Genomic DNA, 13,054 nt, shown 5'->3' on the forward strand with positions numbered 1-13,054 from the left:
TTCTAGACACAGTTTGAATTTGTTCATTAGCAAATGAAGAAGTATTGCATTCTGCGTCCTGGACTTTTTAAAGCAACCTGTGAAGGGTCAAAAATAAACATCAAGAGTGAAAAGAGAGCAGGTGGAGTAGAGTCCAATCCTAAGAAATCCCACTGATAAACGTGGGGGGATATGGAGACCGAATGGCATGCCCAACTCTCGAACTACACATTCATTCATCTGTTCGTAGAACATATATGGGGTATCAACTCTATGTCAGAAAATGCTTGATATAGCAGGATCCTTGACCTTAAGAAGTCCATTCAATCAGGAACTACAGACTTACAAGTGAAAAATCAGCTGTTTTGATAAGCTATGGTGTATCAGAGTGAAAGTAGAGTAGAGCAGTGTGAAAATAGAGCCACATGGAAAATCTAGTGGAATTTTCAACACAGTCTTTCATATTTCCTCTAAACCTAACACTTTGATACAATGCAATCCTTAACATAAAGCAACCCAGAAACACTTATTTCCAATCAATGGGTTTCTGAGAACAGTATATTAAAAGGCAAATGGAAGAATAATTTATCTTAACTCTGGCTGCACACTTTTAAGAAAAATAACATGAAACAATCTTGGTTGTTTGGAAACAAAAGTGGGTGATTGTTGTCTTGGGGAGCTTTTATATGCAAAATACATTTGATAATAATGTGAATTCTTTTAAGCTATTATGTTCTGTAACCATCTAGGGAAATAGTTTTGGGGATAAATACAGCAGAAATATTTAGAGATAGAACATTAAAACTGAAGAATAGCAGACATAGTTGATTCTTTTTAACATTCTTTTACAGTATAAAAATCATCAAATCCTTGGTCCATATCACAGTGATAATGCTGAAAAAATTCTAATCACTTTATCATTATTCCCAGCAGTGTCCTGGAGCTCCAATTCTAAGGGCAGGGCTTTCCGTAAGCGTCTAATGTGAAGACAGAACTGAGAAAAATTTTGGAGAAATGATTTCTTCAAATGAAGTATACTTGATAATAACATTTTAATGCAATATTGACATTTGTAGTTTTTAACTCTGTTGGGCAGAATCTTGATGGAAAAGAAAATCACTTGTGACAGCTTCAGTATGAGTGTCTAATATCATGGCAATTTAACCCGGTTTTATCCTATATCAGAGGTATTCCATCAGAAAAGACCTAAAGTGTCCTTTGTGTTTTACAGAAGAAAGTTGTTTCTCATAACACATAATGCTAAAATTGTCTTAAAATTATTAACTGTTATTAAGCAAGTACTGTGGGAAATATTGGTGGTTTATTTGCAGAGATTTTTGATAAATAATTTAATACATGTGTATATGTAAGTATAAACACACTGTCTTGGTCAGAGTGTTGGTTTATCATCTATTTAGGCTGAATTGCTTTGCTTTGGCCGAACGGCTGAGAAGCTGAGCCAAATCATGACATTCATGATGCGTGTGGCATTCACAGTTGAACAGAGGATGATCTACACTCTCACTACTCAGAGTAGGGTCCCCAGACCAGCAGCTTCAGAAATGCCTTGGGTCTGTTAGTTCCTTCAGCACCAGATCTAATGAATTAGCATGTACATTATAACAAGATCTCTAGGTGATTAAAGCATTAATACATCAGGGGATCTGAACTCTGACTACACATTGGAATCATGAAAGGTGCCTTTAAAATGTTTGATTCTCAGTTCTTACTCTAGACCTATAGATCAGACTTTTTTAAAGGGAGGAGCAAGGCATGGGTATGTCTAAACACTCACCAAGCGATTCTAACGTGTGGCCAGATTTGAGAACTGTTGGTTATCCAGTGCCCAAGCAATCAGTAAATTCAGTGTATTCTGAAAGGACAAGAAAGGAGAAAGTCAAACCAATTACTTTGCATTTAGTGCCACTCTATAAATGATTGATTTTTTTTACCTGTTAATACGTTGGCTTAGCTACTTTGTGAACACAGCCTATTATGTCTCAGCCTGCCCAGAAGTGTATTGTATTGTAAATCAAGAAGAGGAACACTTTGCCATCCAAATTAATTAAAAGAAGATTTTGGGTTTGTTTCTCTACTTTCTTTTGCCAACCTCCTTCTGCAACCTGACAGGTCTAAATGCTGAATCTCAGACACTGCATGCTTAAACTACTACACTTTTGAGTTAGCCACCCTCTTTTCCGTGCACTCAGTTCTCAATTTTTACCACAAATGTCCCCTTTTCACTGTAGCCCAAGTGTATTTTCCATTTCCTGAATTCCTGTGTTGCTTAGTGCTTCTGTCATGTGCTCTCATTTTACGGTCTTGTAGAGTTAGCGCCACTATTTAGTGGAGTACAGTTTCCTGTTTAATTTCTACATATAATCTCAAGCATTAGCAATCTATTCCAAAATCGTACACATGAATAGGAAAGGAAAACAGAAGTCATGGCATAGTACATATGACAGCCATTATTATCCCTTCTTACAGATGACGAAACTGAGTCTCAGAGAGGCAAGATGACAGGCTAGTAAGTGTCAACACTAAGATATTTTCCCCAAGGCCATCTGACTCAAAGCACAGAGGAAATTTGTTTTGCTTTTGCTTGTGTGTGTGTGTGTTTCTAATATGTTATGGTACTTTAATTATAGTTCTGGGCCAGATTAAGACTATGAACACGCTGAAAACATACTGAAAGAAGTCTCATCCTTAAAATCAATGTCCACTCTTGTCGATGGAATGAACTCAATGATTTTTCTTTTTTAAAGTCACTTGGTTTCTTTTGTCAGAAAATTATTGAAGCTTGATGGGTAGGGGCAAAAGGAGGAGCTCTTATTGTCTGTCTTTCTTTAAAATTACTTTTAATACACAAGTAATACCTGAACAACATTCTTGCGAAAAACCAGAACAGTATGGAGATGAATGAAGTCTCTTGTCCAGCACCTCCACACGCACATCCCACACTCCACCCACCCAGTCTAGGTACCTTCCTTCCCTCTTCACAAGTAATCGTTTTATCTGTGCACACTCTTTGGGACATTTTAGGGTATTTAAACACATATATGTGGTATATTATAATAACTCTAAATGATGGCAAATATTGGTGTGTTGATTGTTATGTCGATAAAACTGACTCTTGGGAATTAAGAGTCTGATTAGTATGTTTAAAGGAAAAGACCTGAGAAGGATATCTAATTCAGGGGTTGACAGATTCAAAATTATATCTCAACCCTGTGGAATAATACCCTAAAGCAAGAAAGATAAAAGTTTAGCTAGCGTAAATATTAAAGCCCTGCACAAAGTACTGGCAGCAAATGGAGAATTCTGATTTAATATTAGTTTATATGGAAAAATGTAGCCGTTTGTTTATCACAGACTCAGAATTCAATACAAATTCTAATACTTCAAAAAGTCAGCATTTCTTATCGCTAAAATAAGATTCCTTTAAAAACATCAGCAATTACTCCAGAATATCTAAGTTTAGAAGGAAAATACTAGACTGTGTAAAATGCCTATAATATAGTAAACTAGTCATTTTAAAACGTGGTACTAATTTTGTGATTTATGTTCTTTATGTTTGGAAAGAAGGTCCCTTGTGCTCATCACTCCCAGACCTGACCAGCCATTTTTTCTTCTTTTTTGTAACAAAAACTAGTGCCAGTGAAAAGAAAACTCATTTTTACTACAGTACAAAACATTCCTTATGATTTCAGCATAAAGAGGTCCTATGATAAGACACTGGAATAATCTTCCTTCTCAATGCTGATGTCTTCCCAAGTAAGGATCTTGCCCTGTGGAATTAAATCTCACTCACTATAAAGCTAATGATCTATTATGATAATTTTGTTTTGTTTTGTTTTAAGAATGTTTATACCCAACATTCTTCGACAGAATACTTGGAATTGGGGGCATGGGAAGTCAGGGACATACTCTGCATGGGACACGTGCTTCCCCACACTAAGTCTTGACCTCTCTGCCTGAGTTTTTTCTTTGACACATATCAAAAAACAGATTTTGGGTAAAAAAAATTCTCCAAACAAGAAAATTTAGAAGCCTTAAAATCACCAGTCATCTGAAAAGCTTTCTGTATGTGTGTGGATATCTTCCTGTTGTGGGTTTAGATATTTAGGTATTGATTGTACAGAGTACAAGGAAGTATAGGTTCTGAGAGAGAAACGGATTTCCCTTTCCTAATGGTAGGTGAGTGTAATATGATTGACTTTATGACTGACTGATCATAAGACATAGGTGACCGTGAGTCTTGACCTCTTTTCATACTTTCTAAGTTAAAGTTACCTCACACATACACATACTAAGTATTTCAGAAAACGGAATCCTGAGTGATAAGCAAGAATCTGAGTCAATGGGGCAAATGTATTGATGTCTTTTTAAGAACTCCAAACCATGGTTTTATTTGAATTTATCTATCTCTGCCCCGACATCCACCATAATACACAAGGAAAGTCAAGGCCTTAACTCTGTTACTGACTTTATTCGGCAGCCTCAGACCAATAATTGATGTTTATCTACTATGTGCTGCTCCAGATAGAGTAGCTCACTTTAATTCTCCCCTCCAGGTTTCCTTCCCTAAGGAAGGAGCTCTATCTCGGATCTGTCTAATTAATCAGGACGTGAAGAAGAGAAAATTGTGAGGCAATCCCTATGCTCATTTTTGCTGGGCTTTAAAAAGCTCAATAAAGTTTCTATCTACATTTTCTTGTTTATACTGTAGAGTAAAATGGATCAAACAAGCAAAGATTTGTGGCCACAGAGGCGGCACCTTTGTACAATCTAACACATACTGTGTATCAAAGAAATACTGTGCCACTTCTCTGAAGCTGACATTGGAATGACATTGTAATCCTGGCCATCTGTCTTCCTCCTCTAGATGTCGATGAATGTGCCGTGGTGAATGGAGGCTGCCAGCAGCGCTGTATTAACACTCTGGGCACCTTCCACTGTGAATGTGATACAGGATACAGACTCCATGCTGATGGACGCACCTGCATAAGTGAGTAAATATTAGAAACAGCTTGAAGTCGTTTTCAATGAAAATCGACCTGCCCGTGTAGGGGCAGGAAGAAAAGATTTTTCTATTATAAAAATCTCTCTAGAAGCTAACGGTTTTCAAGTACAATTCTATCTCTTAGAATAAAAAAGATATTTTGCTATTAAAAGAGAGTACAAGACAAAAAAGATGGGGTAGGAAATACAGAAATTAACATTCACGAGCAAAACTTGAATCTCCAGATGTGTGACTGTTTCCATAGCATATCATTTCTGCCATATGCAGTTCAGTATACATTTGTTAATTATTGCACATATATAGTAAGTACAACACCTAGCCACACTGAAGAGAGGAAGCTTGGCTGTTACAGTCACGAGCTACAATGTTCACTCGTTTCAAACCAGACTCAGAACTGGACTCATTGTAACAGCAAAAATTATAACAGATTATATACTAAGGATTTTCCGGTTGCTCAAGAATAGTGAAAACTACACACACTAAGTCTGAGGTTACTCTTATTTGATATACTTATATGTATATCAAAATATTCTTAGATATCAGTTTTAGGCAGTAGGACTATTATTTTAAGTCTTTGAATGTTTCTGAATTTTATAAATTTCCTAATATGAGTATGTATACAGGAAGAAGACACAGAATACCTTAAAATATTATGCTTCCTGCGTGATTTATGAATTTTTTTTTTGTTTTAACTGAAGCAATTTACATAAAAGTGTGTTTTTTTCATTGAATGAGATCCTCCTATGACACAAGCACATTCTGATTTCATCTTCAGGTCCCTTTTAAAAATATCTATTGTATTGAAAGAGTAGCACCTTATATATCACACTTTAATTGCTGGTTTAATTTACATAGGGCTTGTTAACTTGTCCATCTACTCAAAATTATTAGTATTTTGTAAGTGTTCTGTAATTATGAAATTTGGAATAGAAATCAGCCAATTTCACCCAATTTTGTAACATATACTTCCTCTTTCTTTTTCTTAACATGTCTTATAGGACATGAGAGGTCAGGGGAAACAGGTAAAGATGTCCTAGTTGTAGGTCTGATTTTGACATGAGGAAATGGAGGTTCTGAGAGCAAAAAAGGACTTTTCCATGTTGAGTGAGACAGAGATACAGGTCATACTGTGGTTTCCTGGGAATTTGATATCATAATGACTACATCCACAGCAGGCACCCACAGTGGGACAGCAGCACGTGCATGTTTATGAAATCCCCCAAAATCCCCTCCTTTCTGCAGGATTTCTGCTCTTAGCAACAGGGATCCCATTCCCATCCGCACCCCCAGCCTGTAAGGTCTTCAGCTGGTAACATCCTTAAACTGCCACTCTAACTTCTCTTCGCCACACAATGCTTAGGAGCAGGATTACCAATATATGCAGGTGGGGTATTTATCAGTAAAGGACGAGCTGGTGAATTTTTGTGTCTGTTATAAATGTATTTTGCAAAGCAATGAATTATATAAATCTATGATATCTGGTCTTTTTGATAAGGCAAAATAAACACTCTAGCAACCAACTAAAAACCAACTAAATTATATTTTCAAGTATAATTAATTTTCTAAATTCTGGCAGTTATTAGCTATTTCTTAGTAGAAGGATTTAGCTCTTTCCTTGTTTCTCACCACCACTGCCCTTGAACTTTCCAATTTTTGTTTTAATGACATCATGTCAAAAGTGGACTTGGATAAGAATATTATGCTTTACCTTTTTTATTGCTTTTCTTTAAAATCCAGTTCCTATTGTGCAAATATATGGATACTATGGTAATAGCATATTTACAGCTGCTTAAGCTGATCATATCTTTGTGCAGAATTTCAACATAGTGTGTATGTATATGTATACATAGTGTGTATATGTATATATGCAGATATATCTAGCAGATTAAGCTAAAGAGCAGTACGGATTTCATGACTGCAGTCATTTTAAAGCGCTCAACCCCTTGGATATCATTCTACAGAAGTACTGGACTGAGAGCCCAGAGACTGACCTTTTAGGAAGTTTTCATGCGTCTCTCATACATTCCCTGAAGTTTCGGTTTCTAAGAATGGTCTTAAGAATCTCAGTCGACATGATTACAGCAATCATTGTTAAAAGGAGCTCAAGAAGAATTTAAGCACTTTGTATTTCACTACTACTAATGCAAGCTTGAGGACAAGAACTGTTTGCTTATTTGTTTTGAAAGAAAAGGTTTACTGTAGAGAACTGAGTCTCACATTGGTTTGTATTTTAAGTAATATTGTAGGAAGGGTTAGATATTTTCAAAAGTGGGAAAAATTTTTAACTTTTATTTTTATTGAATATAGTTGCTTTAAATGTGTTAGTTTCTAGTGTACAGTGTAGTGATTCAGTTATACATATATGTTCTTTTTTATATTCTTTTCCATTATAGGTTATTACAAGATACTGAATATAATTCCTTGTGCTATACAGTAGTACATTGTTGTTTATCTATCTTATCTATAGTAGTTTATATCCCTTTTTCCTCTTTGGTAACCATAAGCTTGTTTTCTGTAAGTCTGCTTCTGTTTTGTAAATAAGTTTGTATCATTCTTTAGATTTCATATGTAAGTGGTATCATGTGATATTTGTCTCTGTCTGACTTAATTCACTTAGTATGATACTCTGTAGGTCCATCCATGTTGTGCAAATGGCATTGTTTTATTCTTTTTTATGACTGAGTAGTATTTCATTGTATAGATAGATACCACATCATCTTTATCCAGTCATCTGTCAGTGGACATTTAGGTTGCTTCCATGTCTTGGTTATTATAAATAGTGCTGCTATGAACATTGGGGTACATGTAGCTTTTCAACTTAGAGTTCCCTCCAGATATATTATGCCCAGGAGTGGGATTGCTGGATCATATGGTAAGTCTGTTTTAGTTTTTTGAAGAATCTTCATAGTGTTTCCCATAATGGCTGCACCAAACGACATTCCCACCCACAGTGGAGGGTTCCCTTTTCTCCACACCCTCTCCAGCATTTATTGTTTGTGGACTTTTCAATGATGACCATTCTGACATGTGTGAGGTGACACCTCACTATAGTGTTAATTTGCATTTCCCTAATGATCAGTGATGCTGAGCATCTTTTCATGTGCCTGTTGGTCATCTGTATGATTTTGTTGTTGGTCCATGTTCCATGTTCGATGTCAGCGGGCCTGTTAAGCCTTTTCTGGTTACCCCAGCCAAAAACATTCCTTCTCTTTCTTGTAATGCCATATAATTTAGTGTTGCCGTAAAGACACATTATAACATACAGTTTTATATCTGTGCAATTGGGCTTCAGACCAAATGAAAGACACTGATGACCTTCTAATTATCAGTTTCAAGAGGAGTCTTTTCCATGCCTTTCTTGATGGCCTCTGACACTATTAACCACTCATTTTTCTAAATCTTCCTCTTGACTTCCTGACAGCACAGTTTTCACCTTTGACAGCTGCCTGTCTGTACTTACACACTTATTACCCAGTTCTGACTTTTGATCATCTTCCTCTCTCCTTGCTATGGGCTGAATTGTGTCCATCCAAATGCACATGTTGAAGCCCCAAGTCCCAGTGGGGTGGTATTTGGAGGTGGAATATTTGGGAGATGATTAGGTTTAGAAGAGCTCATGAGGGTAGCAGATCCTCATGATGAGATTAATGCTTGTCTAAGAAGAGATACCAGAGAACTTGCTCTCTCCACCATACTAGGATCTAGTTGGAGGGTGACCATCTGAAGCCAGGGAGAGAGCTCTCACCAGAAACCAGACCCCACTAGAACCTTGATCGTGGACTCTCCAGCCTCCACAACTGTGGAAAGATAAATTAATTAAGTCTCTCAGGCTGTGATATGTTGCTCCAGCAGCTCAAGTGGACTAGGGTGGCCATCTCTTCCCCTGGGTTCCTTCTTCTCCATTCTGTCTCCATTTTGCTCTTATGCGTTTAGACAAAAGTCAATACCTATACAATATCTGGCAAGTATTAGTTAAATGTTAGCTATTATCATAACAGAATGTATTATAACAGAATAGCTGTTATTGTAACAGAATTATAACAGAATGTATCATAACAAAAAGATATCAGGACTTTACCCAGATGGATTCATTTTGGGAGGAGGGGGGGACTCAAACTTGAAGTGTCTCTAGCTTTTGGACTTTGGACAAAATATATTATCTTTCCATAGCTTGGAATTGGAGATTTTCTCATTGTTGAAAGGCAGACTTTAGTAGCTATTACTAAATGTAAGTAATGATAACGTAGACTAAACTTCTATTGCCAGTGGATATCTTTTAACAGCCAGGAGCTAGATACCAAAATAATCATATTATCCACATTTTCTGTATTTAGCTGTGTAATTTGCATTTTAAGTAACTTGTAAGGTTTTAGCTATAATTTGGTGTCCCTCAAAATCTTTCTTCTCTTCCCATTTTTAATAACAACCTTATGAAATAGACCCAGCTCAAATCTCCAGTCACAATCATGTCCTTCCTCTGCTGCTTTTCTTGAAATTGGCCTTCTCAGAGGGGTGAAATAATTACATGATTGAAGGTTTTAATGCTTGCATAGTTCTCTTACTGCTTTTTCATGCCTTCAGCACATAGGTTTATTAACATCTGTACTTACAAAGAAACAAATGGAATCACTGGTGTCTGCACAGAGAAACCTCAGATGAACAACATGTTAATTATTTTAGTCTTCACTGCAAGAATTCTTTATTTCCACTTGCTGGAAATGGTCAGTTTCTGTTTTTGTTCAGTGGTTCCTTTTATTCTAAGTGATGTGAGGGAAGGAAGAAGAAAGGTTACTAGAAGCTGGAAACTAAAGATTTTTCTGTATGATTAAGTGTGCAGCATAGTAGAATCAGAGGTTATATTTTAATTCTAAATAAATATAAATTAGGTGAAAGAAGAGGGTAGATGTACAACCTAATTAAATAAAGATATTCTTCATGAAATTCTGAGCTTGAATAAATTTTCTTACGTCAAGATCTTTATCTTCTACATTTTAAGATAATGCAAAACTTAGAAAAAAAGAAGATTGAGAAAACCATTAGATGTGGTGGTCTTCACACAATGGATTCTTTTGTTTTTGATCTCAGTGTTCTGATCAGTGATGTCTAAGTTTTACTTGATAAAAGAAGCAGAGGATTCTTTCCAGGGAATGAAAAGAGATTGCCCTCAAATCGGAGATGAAAGAAGTTAAAGACGTTCATTGTAACTACCTTTCAATTAGTTGCATTATTTATGAAGACAAATTAGAAACAGAATTCATTTCATATGACAGCTGATGTCTTGAATAGGGCTATGTCAGGTTAAAAAAATTGTTTAGTTTGTCAGCTTGATGGCATCTCTCAGTCATTATCAAATTCATCTCCCTCGCAATATTAATCACTTTTGTGTGGTAGGTGATACATTTAATTCCCCAAAATTGAATCTAACGAACACTTCTCCTCTGCCCTCCTCAACCCCTGTCTGTAGCCTTGACAAAAAACAAAACAAAACAGAAAAAAAGTCATGAACTTCCCAAGTTTTTATCCATTTTGTTGATGATTAATCCAATTCAAAACCTTTTTCCAAATCCGACAGATTTTAAGAATGCATTTAGGAATCTTTTTTTCTCCAGTTTTTCTACAGCTTTCAGACTTGGGAAGGGAAGACGGACAATTTTAGGCAGAGACAGACTGAGGTCTGAATTCCACCACATCATATAAGAGTTGTGTGATCCTGGCCCAGTTTCTTAATCTCTGATCTTCAGAGTCTGTATCATCTTTATCTCTCTCTCAGCCTCTCTGATTCTATATCTAGTAAAACCAGGATATAATTCATAAAAATCAATCTTAAACATTGTATAAGGACAGAAACTTTTGGAATGTACTTAAAACATTCGAACGGCTGCCCATAGGGAATCGGGGAGACTAAAAGTGGATTCTGGGGCTAAAAGTGAGCAAATAGAACAAGGGAGGTCCTTCCAAGCACCAGGGAGTGATAAGAATTTTCCTTCAACTGAGAAGTATAATAAATTCTACCTTCTGTATCCAAGGTTAAAACAAAACAAAACAAAATGATGAAATGTTAGCACAGTGGTCTTCATCCTTGCCAGCTGCCTTTTCTTTTCCTCTTTCTCTCTGTGTGGAAAATATCTTCACAGGTCTGCCTTCAGAATAATCTCTAGGATTTTTTCTAGTTATATTTGCAAAATATTTTTAGAAGTAAGATTTCTGTAATATATATTGCATCAAGTAATAAAACCTGAATTTTAAGCACTGAATAATTTTGTTTTCTTACATTTCCTAAATGATTTCATAGTGCCTTAAGGAATAGCCCCTGGATGGGATGAACGTACATACGAAGAGCTGAAAACAGTACCGGGCACAGACTCGATGTCCAGTAAGTGGTGGCTTGAGTCAGTCATTTATAATTATTATGTGTCTACTCTCACATTATTGTCCCACAATCAGAGCACCATTCAGTGCAGAAAGACCCTGAGAATGGGAGATCCTGAATTGTACAGGAGCCTAACTTTACATTACTTGTTAATGAAAATACAGAATGGGCTTTAGGACTGTGAGAAAAATAATACTAATCTGAAAACAGCATATTTTGGGAAAAAAATGTTTTCCTTTTTCAAGGTGATAATATTAACTCTACCACATAGTCATCCCGTATAGAAGCTGTGTGACTTTGAGCGGTCACTTAACTGTCCAGGAACTGTTTGTCTGTAGCAGGTAATAAGGACAAGTTACAATGCAGGTGTGCAGTGCCTAGCACAGAGCAAGCAATCAATAAAAAAATAGCTCATATTATTAGTGTTAGCTCTATACTTGCAGCTGGCTGTAGGCATAGGACTAAACAAAACTACGGAGGGTCAGACACTAGACTTATAAACTTACCTTGGTGATCAGATGGCTTCCATTGGACATCTTTGTTGCTAGCTTTTTAACAAACATACATTCATCAATTCTTTTAATAACTCCTTGTTTCACTTTCCTTTTTTTTTTTTGCCTTCTATATGCTTTTGGAGTTTTAAAGCAATAGTCACAGCTGTATTTTCACCATATAGTAAAATATTCTCGTTCTCATTTATCACTGGGTTGAAGATGTATATCTCCCTGTTTCTGAAAGCACTGGAGGCAGCAAGCTTTAGGCAGCTTATGCATTTTCACAGGGTCCGAAGTGCAAAAAGGCATTAAACGTAAAAGAGTACCAACTCCACCTAAAAGAAGCAGAAGGATTAAGTGCTTGCAAATACCAGATGTGAGCCTGAAATTTAAATCCCAATCTAGTGTCCCAGTATAGTTTTCTAGCTGCTGACAAGAAAAGAGCCCTGCGGTTTCAGCGTTCACATTTTCTAACAACAATAATCATAGAGACTTTTTTTTTAATTCAGTGACTTCAAAATCTATTACTGAATGCATGTCTTTCATTTTGCAGAGAAACAAATTTTCAGCTGAAGGCCCTCCCAACTTTTACTCCCATCTTAGAAACTTTGACATTAACTTTCAACTCTGCCCACTTTGTTCTTCACTAAGAAGCAAGGTGCTCTGCTGTTATTTCAGGCTAATCGCCACCTGCCCTCCTCTTAGAACCTCGTCAAACTTTTGGAGGTGAGCAGAAGGAAAGGACTATACGAAAGAGGTGGTAGAATCATCACAGAAATGTAAGGGAACCCAGAGAACGTTATGTCCTGTAGCCCCAGGAGAAGCGACTGTCAGGAAGGCAGGAGAGGTCATTACTTCCAAGATTTAGGTAAAATGACTGAAGAGCATTCCTTGAAACTAACAGTAGATAATTTATGAATAAGGCTGGCAAAACGAGTCTTAGGGAGTAGTTTTGTTTTAAGATAGAGAATCTTGCTTCTAATATATCCTTCTTTCTCCTCGATCATCAACTTTTTCTCTATCTTAAGACAAAGTTCCTATCAAAACTGGTTTTGCCAGGATTATTCATGAATTGTCCACTGTTAGTTTCAAAGAACACTTTTCAGTCATTCTGCTTAAATCTTGAATGTAATGACCTCTTCTTCCTTCCTGACGCTCTCTCTTCCTTGAGTGGTAAGACCCAACTTT

General features: G+C 36.5%; 1 pseudogene; it reads left to right on the forward strand.

Annotated features, from left to right (window-relative positions):
* LOC107032858 (uncharacterized) overlaps nucleotides 1-13,054 on the forward strand; it is a 386,442-nt pseudogene that overhangs the window by 326,229 nt on the left and 47,159 nt on the right.

Source organism: Vicugna pacos, chromosome 1 (genome assembly GCF_048564905.1).
Source record: "Vicugna pacos chromosome 1, VicPac4, whole genome shotgun sequence".
Taxonomy (NCBI): domain Eukaryota; kingdom Metazoa; phylum Chordata; class Mammalia; order Artiodactyla; family Camelidae; genus Vicugna; species Vicugna pacos.